At 47.4% G+C, this 21,111-nt stretch overlaps 1 protein-coding gene across 1 annotated transcript in view; it reads right to left on the reverse strand.

The window, feature by feature from the left end:
* LOC117193720 (matrix metalloproteinase-2-like) overlaps positions 1-20,759 on the reverse strand; it is a 225,081-nt gene extending 204,322 nt beyond the window's left edge. Inside the window, exon 1 of the mRNA XM_033398446.1 lies at positions 20,675-20,759. The gene's annotated coding sequence lies outside the window, so the exon portion shown is untranslated. The remainder of the gene's footprint in view (positions 1-20,674) is intronic.
* Positions 20,760-21,111: the final 352 nt, after the last annotated feature.

The following is a 21,111-nucleotide window of genomic DNA, read 5'->3' on the forward strand; positions in this document are numbered from 1 at the left end:
CGCCTAGATCTCAGAGACGAAAATCTGGGGATATTCACAAATCTCAGAGACTATTAAGGCTAGAGTAACCAAATTTGGTATCCGCACTCCTGTTAGATCTCACTATAAAACGTATATCTCTAAATTTCGCCCCACCCTCTTCCGCCTCCACAAAGGACGAAAATCTGTTGCATTCACAATATTGAGGATACGAGAAAACTAAAAACGCAGAATCATAGATAATGATCATATATATCAGATTGCTGAATCTGGATCAGATCAGATCATTTTTATAGCCAAAAGGAACAAATCAATTTGCACTGGCTACGCAGCACCCGACGTCACGCTCAGACTGATTTTCTGTCTCTCTCGCACGCACTCCTTGTCGTGTCGTTTAATATATTAGCGGCGTCTGCCGGAGGAGAGCCATACTGACTTAGTATCGCTCACAACGTTCCCCCTCGTTTTTTTTTTGCGTTCTTCTGGCTAAAAACCCGTTTCGGCATCGTTTTGGTTTCGTTTCTGTGGCTAGTCTTTCGATGAAATTGTGCTTCAATCGTGGGATGAGTGTAGCGAAGTGGCCAAGTGGCAAAATTCCCGCTAAATGGCCAAATGAGTTGGTCAATATTTGTGCACTTTGAACCGCAGCTACCGAGAGAATGAGAGATAGAGAGGGGGGCACAGGAATGTTGGTGTGAGTCAGGAGATGTTGGTCTGCCAGAAACAGGTACGGCACCTGAAGCCGAAAGGCGTTGCTGGATCTTTTGAGTGACGGCAACACGCAGCACACAGATACATGCACCTACATGCCATCTTTGTGCGCGGGAGAAACACCCTACGCTCATAGCCGGCGATTTCAACGCTTGGGCGACGGAGTGGGGATGCCCGAGAACGAACCCAAGGGGACAGGCGCTCTTAGAATGTTTTGCGACGTTGGATGCCGTACTGCTGAACACAGGCACACAGCAGACGTTCGGCAGAGCTGGAACGGGGTCTATAATAGACCTTACGTTCGTGAGCAGCAGCCTCAGCCGCAGGACAACGTGGGAAGTTAGTGGCTTATACACCGGGAGTGACCACCAAGCCCTCATATGTGAAATCCAGGAAGCGGGCGCACCTAACCCGTTCATTGGTAAGCAGATCGGTTATAAGACCGAAACGCTAGAGCCGGATATGGTCCGGGCCATGTTTGAGGACTACGAGACCAACGGTACGGTTGAAGAGAGAGCAAGCCAACTGGCTATACATACGCTGGATGCCAAGGATGCCAAGCGCAAATGCTTCGAAAAGCTCTGCGATGACGCAAATGCGAACCCTTGGGGCTACGCATACAGGCTGGTAATGAAGAGACTGCGAGTGTTCAGTCCCCCGCCGCCAATGTGTGCAGATCTGCTGGTTAACATAGTAGAAACCCTATTTCCAGAGAAAGTGGCAGCCCAGAGGATGATGGATAGAATACCGCCACCTGAAATAGAAGCCACCACGGGAGCAGAAGTCCTCGAAGCTCTACAACGGATCAAGAACGGCAAAGCACCAGGACCTGATGGGGTCCCAAATGCCGTTCTCCGCACGGCTATTGAGACCAATCCACAAATGTACGTGGATCTATTCAATGCGTGCATGTCCGAAGGGACCTTTCCCAGACCATGGAAGCGACAGCGGCTAGTCCTCTTACCCAAGGGGAACAAGCCGACCGACGAGCCATCATCCTATAGACCACTCTGCATGCTCGACACAGTGGGTAAGATCCTCGAGCGCATAATCCACACCAGGCTGGAGAAGGCAGTAACGCATCACCTCTCACCGAGACAGCACGGGTTTCGCAAAGGCAGGTCCACGGTGGACGCAATCGGCGAGGTATGTGAGATAGCAAAACGAGCTATCGATGGCACCCGATGGATGTACGGGACCAAAGAGTATTGCATAGTGGCAACACTCGATGTCCAAAATGCATTCAACTCTGCCAATTGGGATCACATACTAGAAGAATTGAGAAACTTTCAAGTACCGCCGTATCTGCAGAATATCATCGCGGACTACCTAAGAGACCGAGTGCTCATATATGAGACGGATAAGGGGACACGTGAGCACCATATCACTGGAGGAGTTCCCCAAGGATCCGTCCTCGGCCCGCTGCTGTGGAACATCATGTATGATAGAATCCTCAAGATGGATATGCAAATGGGCGCCACGGTGATAGGCTTTGCCGACGACATAGCAATAGTCGTAGTGGCAAAACAGAAAGAAGCGGCGGAAGAAATCTGCAACGACGCGGTAGAGAGAGCCAGAACATGGCTATCAGGGAGGGATCTCTCATTAGCCACCCACAAAACGGAGGCGGTGCTCATAAGCAGCAGGAAAGTAGTGGAGACGGCCACGATCCGAGTAGGAGACTGCACTATTAGCTCCAGTCCAAGCCTGAAGTACCTGGGGGTCATGATTGACCACAGACTCAGCTTCAAGCATCACATGGCGTATGCAAGCAGCAAAGCAGGAAAGACGGCAGTGGCCCTATCCCGCATCATGGCCAACACCGGAGGCCCGAAACAGCCAAGGCGAAAGCTACTAGCGAGCGTAGTTGGCTCAACGCTAATGTACGCTGCACCAATATGGGTTGATGCAATGAAACATAAAACATATGCCCGAGAATGCAACGCAGTCCAGAGGCTGTGTGCCCTGAGGGTGTGTTGCGCATTCGGAACGGTATCCCAAGACGCTTGTGGTAGCAGGAATGATTCCCATCCATCTGCTGGCAAGAGAAGCCGCAGGAATCAGGGCACAGCGAACCCTGGGGACTACGGACCAGGACACCAGAGGTGCCTTAAGGCAGCGCACAATCCTGCAATGGCAAGATTCGTGGGATAACAGCAGCAAAGGGCGATGGACCCATAGGCTAATATCAGACCTGAAGAGTTGGCTGAACCGTAGCCATGGACAAGTGGAGTATCACCTGACACAACTGCTGACAGGACACGTTTGCTTTAAAGCCTACCTGCATAGGGTTAAGCACGAGGACGACCCCTTCTGCGTGGTCTGCGCAGGGGTCATCGAAGACGCAGAGCACTGCTTCTTCGAATGTCCAAGATTTCGGCAAGAACGAGAGGATCTAAGCAACAAGCTTGGAAGAATGCCAGCGGTGACAAACCTGGCAGAATGCCTGCTGGAGTCGGAAGGACACTGGGGCGCGATTAGATTCATGGCCGTAACTATGGCTACCAAACTGCGTCGCGAAGAAAGAGCACGCAATGCAAGGAGATAAAGGATAAAGGAGATTATTAAGAGAAGAGCCCTACGGGCATCACCCCCGGCGAAGTAATATCTCGCGACAGTACCGCCGGGATCCGCGATAGGTGTGGTTGGTTTTAGAGCGGTTAGAGTCCCTCACTTCGGATTCGGCTGAGTCGGCATGAAGCTTTCCTGTAGTCACACAACAAAAAAAAAGAAAAAACAAAAAAAAAAAAAAAAAAAAAACATGCCGTCTTTGGGCTTGAAGCTGAGGCTGCCTCTCGTTTGGGGCAACATGCCGCCGCATAGCATAATTGATGTCACAGGCAGCATACACGCTTAAAAGGAAACTTGCTGCTCGCTGCGGCAAGCTGCTGCACAAATGTGTCCCAAAAAAGGCGTTGTTATCGTTGTTGCTGTTGTCATTGTTTGTGGCTGTTGCAACACATTGCAAGAATCGACATCAACATTTCGCTGGAAAAGGTCTGCCTCCTGCTGCTGCTGCATCATGTGGCATCATTAAAATCAACTCAGATTCTTGCCAAAATGTCAAAGATTTTTCATTTCCTCTCCCTTTCTCTCTTTCTCTGACGGGGCCCTGCTGTTGCTGCTGCTGCTGGGGGGGGCTCAACAAACTGCCGTTAGCTGCCACATACTCCCCGAAAATAAATAAATCGAAGCAGAATGGTTTTTATACCCGATACTCAAAATGAGTATTGGGGTATATTAGATTTGTGGTAAAAGTGGATGTGTGTAACGTCCAGAAGGAATCGTTTCCGACCCCATAAAGTATATATATTCTTGATCAGCATCAATAGCCGAGTCGATTGAGCCATGTCTGTCTGTCCGTCTGTCCGTCCGTCCGTCTGTCCGTCCGTCCGTCCCCTTCAGCGCCTAGTGCTCAAAGACTATAAGAGCTAGAGCAACGATGTTTTGGATCCAGACTTCTGTGATATGTCACTGCTACAAAAATATTTCAAAACTTCGCCCCGCCCACTTCCGCCACCACAAAGGACGAAAATCTGTGGCATCCACATTTTTAAAGATACGATAAAGCCAAAAACGCAGAATCGTAGAGGATGACTATATGTTCTAGAGTGTAAAATCTCAACCAGAGATAGCCAGAATCAAGAAAACAATTTCATTCTTTCTCGCTCTGTCTCTCTCTAACACACAGGTTTCATGGTCGGCTTTGCCAATTGCAAAATATGAGTTCAAGGATCTCAGAACCTATAAGAGCCAGAGCAACCAAATTTGGTATCCACACTCCTGTGATATCGGACCTTGACCGTTTCGTGTCCAAATTTCGCCACACCCCCTTCCGCCCCCGCAAAGGACGAAAATCTGGGGCATCCACAAATCTCAGAGACTATTAAGGCTAGAGTAACCAAATTTGGTATCCGCACTTCTGTTAGATCTCACTATAAAACGTATATCTCAGAATTTCGCCCCACCCTTTTCCGCCCCCACAAAGGACGAAAATCTGTTGCATCCACAATATTGAGGATACGAGAAAACTAAAAACGCAGAATCATAGATAATGATCATATCTATCAGATTGCTGAATCTGGATCAGATCAGATCATTTTTATAGCCAAAAGGAACAAATCACCACGCTCAGACTAATTATCTGTCTCTTTCGCACGCACTCTTTGTCGTGTCGTTCAATATTAGCGGCGTCTGCCGGTGGAGAGCCATACTGACTTAGTATCGGGTATAACTGTAGAGTTGCGGTGTCCGCTGCAACTCACAACGCTCCCCCTCGTTATACCCGATACTCAAAATGAGTATTGGGGTATATTAGATTTGTGGTAAAAGTGGATGTGTGTAACGTCCAGAAGGAATCGTTTCCGACCCCATAAAGGATATATATTCTTGATCAGCATCAATAGCCGAGTCGATTGAGCCCTGTCTGTCTGTCCGTCTGTCCGTCCGTCCGTCCGTCCGTCCGTCCGTCCGTCCGTCCGTCCCCTTCAGCGCCTAGTGCTCAAAGACTATAAGAGCTAGAGCAACGATGTTTTGGATCCAGACATCTGTGATATGTCACTGCTACAAAAATATTTCAAAACTTTGCCCCGCCTACTTCCGCCCCCACAAAGGTCGAAAATCTGTGGCATCCACATTTTTAAAGATACGATAAAACCAAAAATGCAGAATCGTAGAGAATGACTATATGTTCTAGAGTGTAAAATCTCAACCAGATCGTATAATTATTATAGCCAGAATCAAGAACACAATTTCATTCTTTCTCGCTCTGTCTCTCTCTAACACACAGGTTTCATGGTCGGCTTTGCCAATTGCAAAATATGAGTTCAAGGATCTCAGAACCTATAAGAGCCAGAGCAACCAAATTTGGTATCCACACTCCTGTGATATCGGACCCTGACCGTTTCGTGTCCAAATTTCGCCACACCCCCTTCCGCCCCGCAAAGGACGAAAATCTGGGGCATCCACAAATCTCAGAGACTATTAAGGCTAGAGTAACCAAATTTGGCATCCGCACTCCTGTTAGATCTCACTATAAAACGTATATCTCAGAATTTCGCCCCACCCCCTTCCGCCCACACAAAGAACGAAAATCTGTTGCATCCACAATATTGCAGATTCGAGAAAACTAAAAACTCAGAATCATAGATAATGGCCATATCTATCAGACTGCTGAATCTGCATCAGATCGGATCATTTTTATACCCAAAAGGAACAAATCAATTTGCACTGGCTACGCAGCGCCCGACGTCACGCTCAGACTGATTTTCTGTCTCTCTCGCACGCACTCTTTGTCGTGTCGTTTAATATTAGCGGCGTCTGCCGAAGGAGAGCCATACTGACTAAGTATCGGGTATAACTGTAGAGTTGCGGTGTCCGCAGCAACTCACAACGTTCCCCTCGTTATACCCGATACTCAAAATGAGTATTGGGGTATATTAGATTTGTGGTAAAAGGGGATGTGTGTAACGTCCAAAAGGAATCGTTTCCGACCCCATAAAGTATATATATTCTTGATCAGCATCAATAGCCGAGTCGATTGAGCCATGTCTGTCTGTCCGTCTGTCCGTCCGTCCGTCTGTCCGTCTGTCCGTCCCCTTCAGCGCCTAGTGCTCAAAGACTATAAGAGCGAGAGCAACGATGTTTTGGATCCAGACTTCTGTGATATGTCACTGCTACAAGAATATTTCGAAACTTTGCCACGCCCACTTCCGCCCCCACAAAGGGCGAAAATCTGTGGCATCCACAATTTCGACGATACGTGAAAGCTAAAAACGCAGAATCGTAGAAGATGACTATATCTTCTAGAGTGCAAAATCTGAACCAGATCGTATAATTATTATAGCCAGCATCAAGAAAACAATTTCATTTTTTCTCACCCTGTCTCTCTCTAACACACACGTAGCATAGCCGGCTTTGCTTAGAGTAAAACATTAGCGCCCAGATCTCAGAGACTATAAAAGCTAAAGCAACCAAATTTGGTATCCACACTCCTAATATATCGGACCGAGACGAGTTTGTTTCAAAATTTCGCCACACCCCCTTCCGCCCCCGCAAAGGATGAAAGTCTGGGGATATTCACAAATCTCAGAGACTATTAAGGTTAGAGTAACCAAATTTGGTATCCGCACTCCTGTTAGATCTCAAAGGACGAAAATCTGTTGCATCCACAATATTGAGGATACGAGAAAACTAAAAACGCAGAATCATAGATAATGATCATATATATCAGATTGCTGAATCTGGATCAGATCAGATCATTTTTATAGCCAAAAGGAACAAATCAATTTGCACTGGCTACGCAGCGCCCGACGTCACGCTCAGACTGATTTTCTGTCTCTCTCGCACGCACTCCTTGTCGGGTCGTTTAATATTAGCGGCGTCTGCCGGAGGAGAGCCATTCTGACTTAGTATCGGGTATAACTGTAGAGTTGCGGTCTCCGCAGCAACTCACAACGTTCCCCCTCGTTATATTTTGTTTTTGTTTATAATTCTTTTGTGCAGCAGCCGCGGCGGCAGTGGCCCTTTTTCACATTACGCGAGACCTTAGATGTATATCCAACAAATTGTTCTCCCTCCCTCCCCCTCCCCTACTCCCACTCCCTCTCCCTAGAATCTTGAATCTAGAAGCTGTACATTTATTTATGCACTTCCACCGAACGTTTTTATGCCCTGTAAAGTTGTTGGGTATGTCCGCCGAGTGAAGCTGCATGCAACAGAAGGGACCTACAGGAATCCAGGAGATTGGAATACATATTTGTACATTTTTATAGATAATTGAATGATCGAATAACAAAGTCCTGTGTGAGTGTGGGTATCGGCTGGTCGGTGCCACTCGGCTCTCTGCTTCGTATTTGTTTTGTTCGAAATTCGCTCGGATTTATTGCACTTTTATTCATTCTCTCTCTCTCTCTCCCTCCTACTCCCCTGGCTCGCGCGGAACCATTTAAAACCGTTATCCGAAAGCCAAGGCGAACGAAAATCTGCATACAAGAGTGTCAGCGTGTGAGTGTGTGTGGGTGTGGGTGTGAATCTATTTATGCTAATGGCTGGACGTCCGGCTGTCCCATTCTCGCCCCTCCCCTTCGTTTGTACTGTACGTATAATATCCATCCTTTTCTTGGTTGCACTTACCAAGTGAAGTGCTGCTTGCCACAGATAAAGCGGAAAACTTTCCACAAGCACACACACACACACAAATACACACAGAGAATAACAGTAACCGATTGTGCAATTCCGATAATGCATTATCTTTTTTCTTTTTTTTGTTTGTCAGCAGTCACTTCATGAATGATATGTTGTATGCCATAAATACATACGTACATATGTATGTACAGTCTGTATTGTTGCTTAAAGAACACTCTATCCTTTGAGAAATCTATCGACAAATATTTGGGTTGTTGCATTCGAAAGATTTGATTCTCACTACCATATACCATATGTACATATGGTAGTAGATCCTATCGATATCCTAGTACCAAATCATATTATATGCGGCAGCGAGAGAGAGAAAAGGGTTTATAATTTGATTGATTCTTGGATTCCTTCCTTTAAACATCTGTATTGCCATTTTCCTCTTTTCTTTCTTAGGTTTTCATAAGTTTGTTCCCCACAAATTTGCCAGGGACTTCACCTAAGCAGATAGATAGCAACATCAGGCGCCGCCGACTCTCTTGGCCCTTGCTGGCATGAATCATTGTCATTCGTAGCCCAAAAAATTGTGCAACCACGACTATATTCGCATTCGCATTCGTGATGACTGAGATTGCTGTCCGCGTATCCGCGTGGGCGCTGGCGCTGGCGCTGGCGTACGGCGGGATATACGAGAAGAGAGGAAGAGAGGGCTAATGTGCATGCAGACCCAGTCTCAGTTGCCGTCTCTGTCTCCAGTTCCCGTGTGCAGACTGTCAAAATGTTGTATGCACAACAAATGTCTCATATTTGAGTACGCGACACCATAATGATGGGGATACCGAAAGTGCATAAAACAGCGAGAAGAGATGGCGAGAGAGAGAGAGAGGAAAATCAGCATAAATGCATCAATCATACGCTGCGTGGGTTGCCCAGACGATGCCACCCCACGATTCCTCTCCTGTCCCCTTTCTTTTTTTGCTGCCACAATGACATTAAAAATCAATCAATGGCACATAAAAACGAGGGGGAACGTTGTGAGTTGCTGCGGAGACCGCAACTCTACAGTTATACCCGATACTAAGTCAGTATGGCTCTCCTCCGGCAGACGCCGCTAATAATAAACGACACGACAAGGAGTGCGTGCGAGAGAAAAGAAAATCAGTCTGAGCGTGACGTCGGGCGCTGCGTAGCCAGTGCAAATTGATTTTTTCCTTTTGGCTATAAAAATTATCTGATCTGATCCAGATTCAGCAATCTGATATATATGATCATTATCTATGATTCTGCGTTTTTAGTTTTCTCGTATCCTCAATAGTGTGGATGCAACAGATTTTCGTCCTTTGTGGGGGCGGAAGGGGGTGGGGCGAAATTTTGAGATATACGTTTTATAGTAAGATCTAACAGGAGTGCGGATACTAAATTTGGTTACTCTAGCCTTAATAGTCTCTGAGATTTGTGAATATCCCCAGATTTTCATCCTTTGCGGGGGCGGAAGGGGGTGTGGCGAAATTTTGAAACAAACTCGTCTCGGTCCGATATATTAGGAGTGTGGATACCAAATTTGGTTGCTCTAGCTTTTATAGTCTCTGAGATCTAGGCGCTACGTTTTACTCTAAGCAAAGCCGGCTATGCTACGTGTGTGTTAGAGAGAGACAGGGCGAGTAAAAATGAAATTGTTTTCTTGATTCTGGCTATAATAATTATACGATCTGGTTCAGATTTTGCACTCTAGAAGATATAGTCATCTCCTACGATTCTGCGTTTTTAGTTTTCTCGTATCGTCGAAATTGTGGATGCCACAGATTTTCGCCCTTTGTGGGGGCGGAAGTGGGCGGGGCAAAGTTTTGAAATATTCTTGTAGCAGTGACATATCATAGAAGTCTGGATCCAAAACATCGTTGCTCTCGCTTTTATAGTCTTTGAGCACTAGGCGCTGAAGGGGACGGACAGACGGACAGACGGACGGACGGACAGAAGGACAGACAGACATAGCTCAATCGACTCGGCTATTGATGCTGTTCAAGAATATATATACTTTATGGGGTCGGAAACGATTCCTTTTGGACGTTACACACATCCACTTTTACCACAAATCTAATATACCCCAATACTCATTTTGAGTATCGGGTATAATTAATGAAATATACTATAAATACAACAAGTAACAATAATGATAATGAGAACGCGAGTCTGTCTGGGATTTTGTTGGGGGCTTATCTGGGGCTGTCCGCTGAGTGTTTCCTCTGGGGTTTGTGGAAATGCTGCTGCTGTTATCAGCTTTTAATTAAGAATATGAATCGTGTACATAAACAAACGACAATACTTCCTATTTACTTCGATTTGCTGGTTTAGATAACACCAGCACGTTTCCATGGAGATACCACGTGCCCGAGGGGTATACACGTCACACAGGGAACGTGCTGACCGCTACAAATCTAGGGAAATCTCGCCATCTCTCTGCCACTTACAGGATAATAGCCGACTCGATTTCATCTGGTTTTACCTGCTTTTTGCGGCACTATTCATTGGTATTCGCGGCGGGGTTTTTGTGCATTCCGCGCACTCTTTTGGCCAATGCAAATTGGGAATTATTTGTTCTTGTGCTCGGCTCGAAAATATTTCCGCTCTTTGAATTTCAATCCGTGGCAACAACAGCGGTACAGCGGCACAGCCGCACACACAATTCCAGGTACGACTACTCGCTGGTTTTTCATTTTGCTGCCACTGCTGCTGCTGCTAAAAAGGATGCAGGATTTTTCTATGGCCCAATGCAGTTGCCTACGTGACACAATTAAAACGAGGGGGAACGTTGTGAGTTGCTGCGGACACCGCAACTCTACGGTTATACCCGATACTAAGTCAGTATGGCTCTCCTCCTGCAGACGCCGCTAATATTAAACGACACGACAAAGAGTGCGTGCGAGAGAGACAGAAAATCAGTCTGAGCGTGACGTCGGGCGCTGCGTAGCCACTGCAAATTGATTTGTTCCTATTGGCTATAAAAATTATCTGATCTGATCCAGATTCAGCAATCTGATAGATATGGTCATTATCTATGATTCTGCGGTTTTATTTTTCTCGAATGTGCAATATTGTGGATGCAACAGATTTTCGTCCTTTGTGTGGGCGGAAGGGGGTGGGGCGAAATTTTGAGATACACGTTTTATAGTAAGATCTAACAGGACTGCGGATACCAAATTTGGTTACTCTAGCCTTAATAGTCTCTGAGATTTTTCAATATCCCCAGATTTTCGTCCTTTGCGGGGGCGGAAGGGGGTGTGGCGAAATTTTGAAACAAACTCGTCTCGGTCCGATATATTAGGAGTGTGGATACCAAATTTGGTTGCTCTTGCTTTTGTAGTCTCTGAGATCTAGGCGCTAATGTTTTACTCTAAGCAAAGCCGCCTATGCTACGTGTGTGTTAGAGAGAGACAGCGCGAGAAAAAATGAAATTGTTTTCTTGTTTTCTTTCTAATAATACGATCAAATTCAGATTCCGCAGTCTTAAAGATATGGTCATTCTCTACAATTCTACGTTTTTGGTTTTCTCATAGCTTTAAAATTGTGGATGCCACAGATTTTCGTCCTTTGTGGGGGCGGAAGTGGGCGGGGCGAAGTTTTAAAATATTTTTGTAGCAGTGACATATCACAGAAGTCTGGATCCAAAACATCGTTGCTCTAGCTCTTATAGTCTTTGAGCACTAGGCGCTGAAGGGGACGGACAGACGGACAGACGGGCGGACGGACAGACAGACAGGGCTCAATCGACTCGGCTATTTATGCTGATCAAGAATATATATACTTTATGGGGTCGGAAACGATTCTTTCTGGACGTTACACTCATCCACTTTTACCACAAATCTAATATACCCCAATACTCATTTTGAGTATCGGGTATAAAAATAAATAGTAAATAAAACTCCACCTTATCCATACACTTTCCAGGGAGCCGGAGGAAGGAAGGGTATCCTGATTATTTTCTGGCACAAAAACCACTCTGAATCACAATCCAAATATAGTCGTTATATGGCTAAGCGATGGGATCTGCAAACGCCACCACTGTGCCACCACTGCCAAATCGTCGCTTGTTTTGTATGGAAGGCGAAATTTAATAAAAATTAAAATACAAAAAATAAAAAGCTCTTCTGACGACAGGTAAAAGCATGCATCCTGTTGTATGGCTGACCAGAAAAGTCCTTTGATTAAAGTTGTTGCTGCTGTTGTGGTTGGCTTGGGAAAAGTGGTTTACCCTTTTGAAAAATGCTCTAATTAGGAAAAGGGATGTCCGAATAATAGACGTTAAATTGGAGTTTTATAACAAAAACACAAGAAGAGAATATAATATTCCTAGAGAATATAAATAAAATTATACAAAAATATGTATAATCCTAAGAATAATTATTTATTTATATTTCTTGCCAAAAAAACAAACAAAACCAAACATACCACGAAAGATGAGTCAAGGATATTGTTAATTTTAATAATAATTATGTTAATCATATGCTAAATGTTAAACAAAAGCCAAATCGTATTAAATTATTAGTCACAAATTCGTAGCTGGGGGGTTTTGGGATTTCCTGCTCTCCAATCGAATCCGAGTCTCGTTTACGCATGTGGCACACACACACACACACAAACACACACACACACACACAGACCATGGTGCCACCCCAGCCGCTAAGAAACAGCTCAAGTGGCAGCAGGTGGGCCCTAGGGTAAGGAAAAAAAGGGAGCCCCGTGAGCGCGAGCCAAGGCCAGACGCAATAATTATTCAACCCCAGGGCGAGCTTAGCTATAGCGACATCCTCCGTATGGTCACCAGGCGCCAGGATGGCAAGCTTCAGGAGGTAGGGGATAATGTTAACAGAATCCGGAGGACGGCAAAGGGCGAGCTGCTGCTCGAGCTCAACGGCGCGAGCAAAAGCAACACAGCTAAGCTCAAGGAGGATATCAGCGCGGCACTGGGACTGCAGACGGGCATCAGGGCGGTGTCAGAAGAACTCTGCGTGGAGGTCAGGGATCTCGACAGCCTGGTCGAGAAGGAGGACATCGCAGCAGCGATAGCTGCATCGATAGACGCCCCCAGCGTGGACACCAGCGCCATTAAAAGTCTGAGGCCATCGTTCGCTGGTACGCAACTGGCAGTTGTGTGCCTGCTGCCCGTGCAGGCAAGAGCCCTGCTCATGGTGGGGAAACTTAAAGTCGGATGGACAAGCTCTAGGATCCGGGAGCGGACAGCTCAACGACGATGCTACAGGTGTCTGGAGTTTGGGCATCTAGCAATCAGGTGCAAGAGCGCGGTGGATCGCACCGGATGCTGCCTCAGATGCGGCGTGAACGGGCACAAGGCGGCAACCTGTCAAAGCGATCCGCGGTGTTTCATCTGCACCGCTAACAACAGCAATGAGACGAACCATTATGCGGGTAGCAGGAGATGTCCAGCAGCCAGGAGCGTGCCCAGCTTGCCGGCCCAATAATGAAGGTTATGCAGCTCAACCTCAACCACTGCGCTGCGGCTCAAGACCTGCTGAGCCAATCCATAAGAGAATTGGCAATTGACCTCGCCATCCTCAGCGAGCCATATCAAACTAGGGAGTCCCCTGGGTTCATGTTGGATGCCACCAAAAAGGCCGCGATATGGCTATGCGGGGCCACGCCATTGCAGCTTTCCCTCTCAAGCGCTGCTGCTGGGTTTGTGCGCGCCAAGGTCGGAGGTGTGTGGATATACAGCGTCTACCTTGCCCCAAGCCTGACGCTCTCCGAGTTCGCAGGTACTCTAGACAACCTAGCGGCTGATGCTAGAGGACGTCACCCAATAGCCATTGGAGGGGACTTCAACGCGTGGGCTGAGGAGTGGGGAAGCGTGGCGACGAATGCGAGAGGTAGAGCTCTGCTGGAGATCATTGCGCCCCTGGACATCGCGCTCCTCAACGAGGGAAACCAGCATACCTTCTCCAGAGCAGGAACAGGATCGGTCATCGACCTTACATTTGTCAGCAGCTCACTTTTTAATTCATCGGGCTGGAGCATCAGCAACATCTACACAGGGAGCGACCACAGGGCAATTATATGGGACACAGGCCAACAGACGTGTAGCGTAGAGACAGCTGCGCCCAGATGGAGATGCTATCGCGCCGAAACGCTCAATACGGCCCTGTTCATGGAGCTTATGTCCAACCTCACGGCGAATGGAAATGCTGAATGCATGGCCAACCATGTCATGGAGCATCTGGAGGCAGCATGCAATGCCACCATGGCGCAGAGGAAGCCCTACGGTCGCCACCACCAACCTGTGTTCTGGTGGAACGAGGACATTGCCGCGCTACGCCGGGAATGCAACCAAGCTCGACGCCGCTACCAGCGCTCGCGCGGAAGCACTGCCTTTCCGCAATGGCAATCCACGTTCAGGGACTGCAGAAGGGCCCTCAAGGCGGCCATTAGGGATAGCAAGCGCCAGTGTTTTCTCAAGCTATGCGACTCTGCGGAGCAGGACCCATGGGGAAGGGCGTACAAGTTGGTGACGAACAAACCTTGCGCCAAGATGCAGGCACCCCCATCGGACCCCGACACGACAAGATCTATCGTGGAGGAACTCTTTCCGCACAGGGCTGACCACATCGGGGATGTCCGTTGCCTCACACTGCAGCCGCACAGTCAGGCACACATCGAGGAGGTGTCACTCGAGGAAGTCGAAAGCGCAGCCAGAAGCATCAGCCCAAACAAGGCTCCTGGGCCGGACTCTATCCCGAACAGAGCCCTCTTGCTCGCCCTCTCCACGCGTCCGGACATCTTTGCGAAGCTGCTAAATCAGTGCCTTCGGGAAGGAGTGTTCCCTGTGAGGTGGAAAATACAGAAGCTGGTGCTTATTCCCAAGCCAGGCAAGCCGCCGGGGACAGCGTCGTCGTATAGGCCTATCTGCCTGATCGACACCGCGGGTAAACTGCTTGAGAAGGTGGTCTGCGCGCGACTGGAACGCTCCATCGCGGAGGCTGGCGACCTCTCACCGCACCAATACGGCTTTCGCAAGGCCCGATCCACGATAGACGCCGTTCGTAAGGTGGTGGACATTGCCTCCGGTGCAATTGCCGGCACTCGGTGGAAAGGCGGCGGGAAAGAGTACTGCCTAGTAGTCACCCTAGACATTAAGAACGCGTTCAACACGGCGAGGTGGAGCTGCATCCTAAGGGCGCTGGAGAGTTTCGACACACCCAGGTACCTGCAGCGGATGGTACAAAGCTACTTTGAGAGAAGGCTGCTTTTGTACGACACGCAGGCTGGCACGGAGGAATACGAGGTATCGGCAGGCGTCCCGCAGGGTTCAGTGCTTGGCCCCACTCTGTGGAACGCAATGTATGACGGCATCTTGCGACTCAGCCTCCCCCACGGAGTACACATGGTGGGTTTTGCAGACGATGTGGCTGTCCTGGTGGTGGCAAAAGACCTGTCCGTCGTGGAAACGACCTGCAACCAAACGATAGCGCGCATTCAACAGTGGCTGGACCTGGTCGGGCTCGAACTCGCACTCCACAAAACAGAGGCAGTGCTAGTATCCAGCCGGAAGAAAGTCGAGACGGCCAACATCTCAGTGGCAGGTACCCCGGTTTCGTCTAAGCGCGCTATCAAATACCTTGGTGTCCTGGTGGACACACGTCTCTGCTTTCGGGAGCACTTGGCCTACATGGGCACGAAGGCGGCGACCACCAACGGTGCGCTCTCGAGGCTAATGCTGAACACCCGAGGACCAAAGCAATGGCGGCGACAACTGCTAACGAGTGTCACGAGATCGGTGATGCTATATGCGGCGCCAATCTGGGCAAAGGCCCTTCGAACAGCGAGCTACGCACGGGGTCTGGCAGCCACGCACCGCCTCTCTTCGATTCGGATCACCAGTGCCTTCCGAACGGTCTCGGACGAGGCAGCACACGTGATCGCGGGCATAGCACCCCTGGAATTCCTGGCGGATGAACGGTCCACATACTACCAGGAAACTCATGGCAGAGGAATGGACGCGGCGGCGAAAAGGCAGGTACGCATGGCGTGCAAACAGGAGAGTCTCAGAAGGTGGCAACAGCGCTGGGACACGACCACTAAGGGGCGTTGGACCCACCAGCTTATCCCGTCCATCGACGCGTGGGTAAGCAGGAAGCACGGGCAGGTCAACTTTTACCTGACTCAGCTCCTCAGTGGTCACGGCTGCTTCCGAAGCTACCTTCATCGCCTCGGGCACGCGGACTCCGCAGAATGCTCTTGGTGCGGGCACTACGTGGAGGAGGATGCCGAGCATGCGATATTTTCGTGTGGCAGGTTCGCAGCGCAGCGCCAGCGGCTAGAAGAAGCGCTGGGTGGAGGCGTAGTCAAGCAGAGCTTGGTGCCGTGCATGCTCCTGTCCCCGGAAAACTGGGAGGCGACGAGCTGCTTCGCGGCGACCATTATGAGGGAACTGCGCGCTGTTGAGCACCAGACAAGAGTCCAGTTAGTCTAAACGAAGCCTGCACATGTGTGAAGCATTGCTTCACGGCCGTACCACACATGTTGGGCTTCATAGCCTAACCTTTATTATAGTTTGCTTTAAGTATAAAATAAGTTGTAAATACAAGCAATTAAATGGAATTTAAAAAAAAAAAAAAAAAAAAAACACACACACACAGTTATGTGTCAAGCGGCATTTGTCACTGGGATAAACAGATAAACAGATTGTCATTATTTGTACACCTCTGGCTGACTGACAGACAAATTACTTGTGCCTTAAAATAATGTAAATTTATTCGAAAGCAAACAGTCAGCACTCTCCCAACGGAAATATCTTTTATTGTAATTGATAATCACGTTAATATGCTACTCAATTTATTAATGCCTTACACCCGTACTGCTGCCCCTGTCGCTGCCCCTGTCTCTGTTGCAACAGTGAATCAGCAGCATTTTGAGTTAATTAATAACAGCACATTTAATCTGTTCCAAGTCTCGGGGAGCTGCCACTCTTATCCTGTCTCTGATTATGGCATATGGAGTTGACATTTATACGAATAACTACACGATCAGATCTCTATCTGGAGTCTCTCTCTCTCTTTCCACTTAATGACTGTACGACTGGTGCATTCAACTGGCGCTCGAAGAACTGTCGCATAAGCCCTATTTAAGAGGCATGTTCTTACGAATTGTGTTTTTGAGTGCTGCCCATAAAACCGATCGAATTGGAACTTCTGCCTGGCTCCACCTACCAGGAAGCCATAAAACAATCAACGAAAATTCACTCGAATGCTGCATCAACTGCATTAATTGCATTCCCAAAGAGAAGAAGGCGGAGGGGGAGGAGGGATGTGAGGGAATTATGGAGGAACTGAGGAACTGCCGACGATTCTGACACTTTTGTAGGCCCCCTGACAATGGAGCCATTAAATATGAGTATGTTTACGAATAATTTCAATACTGTTTATGGTTTTCCTTTTTTGGGTAAATGGGAACGGGATTGGGATTGACCGGCAGGCACACTCCTCTCCGAGATGTCTCTGAATAATAGTCTCTTAAATTCAAAGAACTTTTTGATAGTCTCTCTATAAAAATATCTACATTAAAGAATACATTTAACACTTCCACAAAGATTACATTCAACAGAATTTTATGAGCATTGATAAGAATGCGAACACGGTGCAGTGTTTCAAGATTTTTAATCTTTTTTCAACAGAAAAAATATATGTACACGAAAATATATTTACTTTGTTTTCCAATGAAAAGACCAAAGAATTCCTTATTAATAGCTTCGATCATCAAAAATTCTCTGGAAGAGGAATAGCATCCACCTGTTCAACCGATTGCATATTCCGTTCCATCTGAGATCTGGCTCTGCTCTACATATAGGAAACCCTCCCACGCATCATACAGCAATCAACAATAATTGAGGTATGCATAAGTACAAGATACAAAATATAAAAGTTTGGCTGTCCACAAGAGTCTGTTGATGACAAGACGACTTCCTTGTGGAGTTTCCTGCTCCATTTCCATTCCCATTTCCATTTCCATGAGTTTTGCCAATTAGAATTTTGCGAAAACTTGAAAGCAAATTTGCAAGTTTGTTAGGGCACCCTCTGCCCCTCCGCTGTCTTGTGGCAGTGTCTCAGTGTCAGTGGCAGCAAGACATAAATACATACATACATACATACATACATATAGAACTAAAGTGCGTGTGGATATGCAAATGTGTATCTTATGGTCGACTCGTGTGGGCAGAGAGAGAGAGAGAGAGAGAGAGAGATAAAGCAAACTTCACTTTCTAGTACAGTATTTTCCGGACTACTTCCGCTGGGGCATGCAGCAACGCCGTGACCCTGCTGCACCCCGCAACGTCTTATGCAAGCCGACCCTCTTGTCTTTTGCCACTCGTTTTCATCATTTCAATTGATTACACGCCACTGCGACTGCCAGTGCGTGAGTGTATGCGGACAATTCGTTGGCAGTGTGTGTGTGTATTGGTGCGTTTATTGAACGGAGAGGCTACGGCGCATACGGCAGCGCCTAGCTGGCGACGGCGACACATAGCCGCCAGACGTCGTGTTCTCAGTTTCACCGTCTTTTTTCGCTCTATACATACGCCTCCTCCATACAATGCTCCATATATGTCGCTGCATATACCCGGTATGTATGTATGTGTGTGTGCTGCATATACCCCTCTTTATATGCCACATATGTTAGCACATCCCACCAATGTCGATGTCCTTACTAAATAAACAATATGCGGGCACCAGACGGAGGAGGTCGAGCTCTCCCTAGCATTTCTCCCGCTTTCTTTACATCTTTTTATTCTCTGCCTTCCAATTACCATTTTCGCACTTTAATAAATGCCAACTTCGAACCGACTGCCTCGAATACGTAAACAGTAGTTCCACATCCCACTCGCCACCAGACTGGGGATCGGACGGTAGGGGCTGGATCGGATAGGGGGTCTGGCCCTCATTTCTTGTACCAAATGAATGCACACACAGCGGACAGTGCGTTACAGTGGTGAAGTACCAATGGTCCTACAGAGAAAGATTACAATTCCGACACGCACTGTACGTGGCATGTATAGACCATTTTGGGATTTTGGGGTCAGGCCTATGAGAGGCCGCTGAGGCAGAAGCAGTCGGTGGGGCACGGCGTCCGCTGCCTTTGGATTCGCCTTAAATTGATGGTGTGCCACCGCTCTGCGTGGAATAGGCATATGTACATTCCGTATACGGACACGAGGGAGAGCGCGGAATGAATGAATGTCTGCCACTGCAACTGCAACTGCAGCAACTGCCTGCTCGCTGTTGCATGTTGATTGTATTCTCAGCTGTTGTGTGGCTGCTGTTGTTTCTCGTGACCTCCGGCTGCAGGCACTTCTCTCCCTCTCTTTCGCTCTCTCTCTCTCTCTTGAGTTGGGTAATTTATTATACCCGATACTCAAAATGAGTATTGGGGTATATTAGATTTGTGGTAAAAGTGGATGTGTGAATCGTTTCCGACCCCATAAAGTATATATATTCTTGATCAGCATCAATAGCCGAGTCGATAGAGCCCTGTCTGTCTGTCCGTCTGTCCGTCCGTCCGTCCGTCTGTCCGTCTGTCCGTCCTCTTCAGCGCCTATTGCTCAAAGACTATAAGAGCTAGAGCAACGATGTTTTGGATCCAGACTTCTGTGATATGTCACTGCTACAATAATATTTCAAAACTTCGCCCCGCCCACTTCCGCCCACACAAAGGACGAAAATCTGTGGCATCCACATTTTTAAAGATACGATAAAACCAAAAACGCAGAATCGTAGAGAATGACTATATATGTTCTAAAGTGTAAAATCTCAACCAGATCGTATAATTATTATAGCCAGAATCAAGAAAACAATTTCATTCTTTCTCGCTCTGTCTCTCTCTAACACACAGGTTTCATGGTCGGTTTTGCCAATTGCAAGGATCTCAGAACCTATAAGAGCCAGAGCAACCAAATTTGGTATCCACACTCCTGTGATATCGGACCTTGACCATTTCGTGTCCAAATTTCGCCACACCCCTTCCGCCCCCGCAAAGGACGAAAATCTGGGGCATCCACAAATCTCAGAGACTATTAAGGCTAGAGTAACCAAATTTGGTATCAGCACTTCTGTTAGATCTCACTATAAAACGTATATCTCAGAATTTCGCCCCACCCCCTTCCGCCCCCACAAAAGACGAAAATCTGTTGCATCCACAATATTGCACATTCGAGAAAACTAAAAACGCAGAATCATAGATAATGACCATATCTATCAGACTGCTGATCTGGATCAGATCGGATTATTTTTGTAGCCAAAAGCAAGAAATCAATTTGCAGTGGCTACGCAGCGCCCGACGTCACGCTCAGACTGATTTTCTGTCTCTCTCGCACGCACTCTTTGTCGTGTCGTTTAATATTCGCGGCGTCTGCCGGAGGAGAGCCATACTGACTAAGTATCGGGTATAAATGTAGAGTTGCGGTCTCCGCAGCAACTCACAACGTTCCCCCTCGTTTTGGTTTATTTTCCATGCAGATCCATAATCGTCAATTATTTATGTCTTTGCACTGCGGCGATTGCAGCGGCTGTTGTTGCTGCCACGACAATGGTTGATTTTTATTAAGTTTTCCACATTCGGAATAAATATTGAATGTTTTTGCATTGATTGGGAATTGTGTCAAATGTTATTACAGCCACTCATCATTCATACACCAATTGATTGGTTTCGTTTAAGCTTAATTAAAATGGGTATTTATCCGAAAGAGAACGCTCTATGGGAAGTGGAACAAGTTCTTAAGTTTGGACTGGATCCCCTCCGTACTCGTACATGAAACATAATCCACTTGAGGTCAACTGCCCACACTCACCATAAGATCCTCGGAAATGACGCTCTTCGGCTTGCCGGCCCGCCCGCTCTGCAACTCCATGTGGTCTGCGGTGGGCGGGTGATGCTGCTTCTGCTGCTTCTCTCCTACATGCTTATGATGCTCGTGCGGCAGATCCTGGATGGCATTTGTCTGTGCAGCAAAGAGAGCCAGCAGCAGCAGGCCACCGACACATGTGGAACACATTTCTTTGTCGTTTGTTTTGTTATCTCTTTTATTTTGTTGGAACAAAAACGTTTCACTTTACTTCACTAAATATGATATTCACTCGCTTTTCGGAGCTCTTTTTATACCCGATACTCAAAATGAGTATTGGGGTTTATTAGATTTGTGGTAAAAGTGGATGTGTGTAACGTCCAGAAGGAATCGTTTCCGACCCCATAAAGTATATATATTCTTGATCAGCATCAATAGCCGAG

This window comes from Drosophila miranda, assembly GCF_003369915.1.
Source record: "Drosophila miranda strain MSH22 chromosome Y unlocalized genomic scaffold, D.miranda_PacBio2.1 Contig_Y2_pilon, whole genome shotgun sequence".
NCBI lineage: Eukaryota > Metazoa > Arthropoda > Insecta > Diptera > Drosophilidae > Drosophila > Drosophila miranda.